The following is a 4,137-nucleotide window of genomic DNA, read 5'->3' on the forward strand; positions in this document are numbered from 1 at the left end:
AATGGGCCTATGGTACAAAATTTTAAGCCCTTTTGATGTGATTGATTTCAGTGGGAGTGATAAGAATGTGCATAATTCTGACAACTGAAATCAATGGGGTTTCACCATTTTACTGTTGCATCAACCTAAAAACAGAGAACTTGGTCATGCTTATGAGGGTTATGCAATTCGATTTGCTGTCAGATCGTTTCAGATCCAATCAGGGGGGATACGCAAATTTGAGCCCTAATTGAATCACCCTCAGAATAGAGGACCCAATTTGGTGCCTAGGAGAATTACCTGCAGCCACTTGATTCATTCTCCTGGAGTCTTGTGCTCCTTCCCCACTCAGGCCAGCATTTGAATTGCTGTAAACTGTAATTTTAGAGCAAGCAGGAAGCCAGGAGGAGAACTGAGGAGCTGAATGACAATGGGAAGAGGAAAGAACCTGGCTGTGGGAGGGTCTTCCTCCAGGAAAGTAAAACATTTTTTTTAAAACCCAACCTTTATCTGACTGTTTGTTTTGTTTGTGTGTGATTTATTTCCCCTGTGAGAGACGCAGAAACGCCACCCCCAGTTGAAAATCTCTCTGTATGTGAGCGAGTGGGGATTTTAAAAAAAAAAGAATTACAAAGTATGAGTCAGAACTGTTCAAATACAAACTTGTAAGAAAAACCCTCCCCATCCCAACAATATATCTTCTTGTGAGGAAATTAGTCAGCACAAAAGTATTAAAAACTTCAAAAAGAATAAGAGGGAAGAAAAAAATGTTCTACCAAAATGGAGTTGTTCTTGTTCCTGCCTTGGTTTACCATGCTGGTTGTTGTATGTTGCTTATAGCTCTAATCTGGTCTCTGTGTGTGGTTTGTTTGTTTTCCTTATTAAAATATTTATATACTAGCTGACCCAGCACAGAGCATGTGTGACACTAATTCTCTCTTTCTCACCCCCATCTTCATTTTTTCTCCATCCCTTCAGCTGCAGTCCATTCTCCCCCGCTCTCTTGAGCTGCAGTCCAGTCTCCTCTCCTCCCTTTAGCCCCTGCCCGGGGTCTCCCTCCCCCGCTCCCCTCAGCCCCCTGCCCAGTCTCTCCCCTCCCCCACAGCTTCTCTCAGGGAAGGTAGGATGACTCCTAGTCCCAAGGAGGTGATTATTAGACCCTTTTAAAGAAGTCTACATTAGATTCCTCAGAGTTGGTCAATTATAGGCCTGTCTCCAACCTCCCATGGTTGGCAAAGGTGATTGAGAAGGTGGTGGCCTCTCAGCTCTAGGCAGTCTTGGATGAAACTGATTATCTAGAGTGCTCTCCTAACCTCGTTTTTAAAAAATCATCTGCCAGCCATGACTGCTTGCAGCCATGGCTGGCCAACTGCGGGGGCTCCCAGTTGGCTCCAGGGAGGGGGGATATCCATAATGCACCACACACTCATAGTGCATTATGGGAGCTAACTGAGATTTTTGTATAACCTGGTGTTTTGTTATCTAGTTTTACTGTTTTGATTTTGTTTTGTTTTATGTTGATATATATTTTGGTGTGTATGTTGACTGGTCATTGACAATAATAAATTCATCTATCTATCATTATGGGAGCTCCGGGGGGGGTTATGCGGGGTGAAGCATCTGGCACCCCAACCCTTAGAGCAACCGGCAGCAGCCTATCCACCCACCCAGAGGGAAAGACCTGCTCGTCTGCAGGGAGATAAGCTTCTTAAGGCTGAAAAACTTCAGTTGCTTATTTCTGAAAATTAAATCTTGTAAAAGGCAGAAGAGAAGAAGACACCAGATTCTTCCTGGCAGTTAGCCAAACTACTGTATTTTGCTTTATTTCTCCTACCCTTGCGGTCAGAGATCATCCCTTCCAAACATGGGGCACAATCATAGCAACAAAATTTCTCTCCTTCCTTCTTTTTCTTGCTGTACCACGGATAACAGTTGTCATTGCACACAGAAAGGGGCAGCATTTGTCCATAAAAAGTGATATTATTAATATCATTGAAATATATATTGATAATATCTGGTGTCAGGCAAAACTCTGAGATGGTCATAATAGTACAGTTATCATGTACAGAAATATCTCACCTGGTTAAAGTTTCTATGCCACACAATTTGATCATCATTAAGTGTTAACTCTTTGCCTAGAGGAGCCCAAGGATCTAGTTTTCCAACTTTGATGCTAAGGAAAGAACCATTTGGGAAAGTTACCTAGTTAGTAAAATCGAAATCAGCTACTAATTCTCCATTTTCATCAAAACGCACTTTGTCTCCAGTACTGTTGTTGAACATAACCCTCCTTAGGAAGGGATGGAGCTGAGGTGAAAGAGAACAAGTTCTGGTAAGAACTAATCCACCTATTTTCTTTTTCCTATAATTTCAATTGATAATTACTATCTTCAAATTCATGCACTTTTTGTTGTTAAAACACCAAATGCAACATGAAGGGTATGGTAAAACAGAAGTCACCAGAGCCTCAGGGTGCACCGCACATAAGTGGAGGAGGGCAATGAGATAATGATGTCATTATAAAAAATGTCATTGAAATGTCCCTATGGGGCACTAAAACTGTACTAAATCTGATCCAAATTGTTACAGGCACTGTAAAAATTTTAGGGAAGCACACACACCCAGTCAACAACTCAGAGGTGTAACTAGGGAAAATGGCACCCGGGGCAAGCACTGAAATGGCACCCCCCACCCCCCACCCACCGCCCCACCCCCAACATACTACATTATACTTAGGTTTTTCCTCACAAGCGCCCGCCGCCGCCAAGCCAGACCACTGACTGGCCGCCAGGCGCCAGCAAAGCAATGGGGGTGTGTGTGTGCAGGCGGCACGGAAGGGACCGCTCGTGGGGAAGGGGGCACCGACGTGCTCCCTTGACTGCTGCAGCGCTGCTGCACTGAGCAGGAAACATTTGTATTAACAAAAAAAATTAAAAAATTTTGGTCATGGCGGCACCACCCACGTGACCAGAAAAGATGGCGCCCAGGGCACGTGCCCCCCCTGCCCCCCCTATAGTTACGCCTCTGCAACAACTTGAAATGGATTCTGGAATTCATTTATGGTATATTTAAGGTTTAATGTCCTCTAAAATCTTAACATCTTCTATAATCTTAAAATATATACCAAGTTTGGTGCAAATTGGTTAGGTGGTTCAAAAGTTAGCTCCTTCCACCTCAAACATTCATGTGTCCACCAGTTTGAGTTGGAGTGGGTGATGTCGTCACAAATTATACAACTGACTTTCCCCTAAGTGGCATTATAACCATACCAAATTTGGTCTAAATCAGCCCAAGTATTGTGAAGTTGTTAGCGGGATACTCTCTCTCTCTCTCTCTCTCACACACACACACACACACACGGACACATAGATGGACACACACAGACAGACACACAAACACACACAACAAGGTGATCTCATTAGACTACTTTCCATAAGGAAAGTAGGCTAAAAATGAAACAAGGATAAAACAAGATGTTGATTTTATGGCCGGCTCATTTAATCAGTTATTTGGAAAGATTAACTGATCAATACATTTTTCAATGAAATAAAAATGCCATCCAATCATACAAGCAAAATTTTTGTAAATATTAAATATATATGCAAATATAGTTTTAAAAACTTCTGCAAGATGAGAGCTAAGGTGCTTATAGTTTTCACTTGTGTTCTAAAAAGGATGGAAATTGCAAGTTAAACTGTCCACTTTAAATTCTTTGTCATATAAGCATAAAAGACTTTGCATAGTCTTCTATATTATTCTGACTTCACGGATTAAGCTCCATGTACCCACACTTTTCCCTGGTCTTTCAGCTCAGCATTTGCAATTTCCATGTTTTTTAGAACACAAGTGAAAATGGTAAGCCCTTTAACTTCATCTTAAACTGAAATATTTCCCCCAGTTTGTGGTCTGAACAAATTTCCAAAATCCAAATGGTTGATTTGAATGAACTGTGAAAGATATGGCACCATGGAAGCTTTGCATATCCCATGTCTTTTGAAAGGATTCAAAATCCCATTGTGATGTAACAATCCAGACTTTCCCCAGAGATGGCAATGAAAAGAAGTGGGCATATAACAGCAGTATTGTCAAATTGAGCAGGAATGGAGGTTCTCCATATACAAAGCATACATTGACTTTTCTGTTCATGAGAACTGAATA

The sequence above is a fragment of the Hemicordylus capensis genome, chromosome 6, assembly GCF_027244095.1.
Source record: "Hemicordylus capensis ecotype Gifberg chromosome 6, rHemCap1.1.pri, whole genome shotgun sequence".
Taxonomy (NCBI): Eukaryota; Metazoa; Chordata; class Lepidosauria; order Squamata; family Cordylidae; genus Hemicordylus; species Hemicordylus capensis.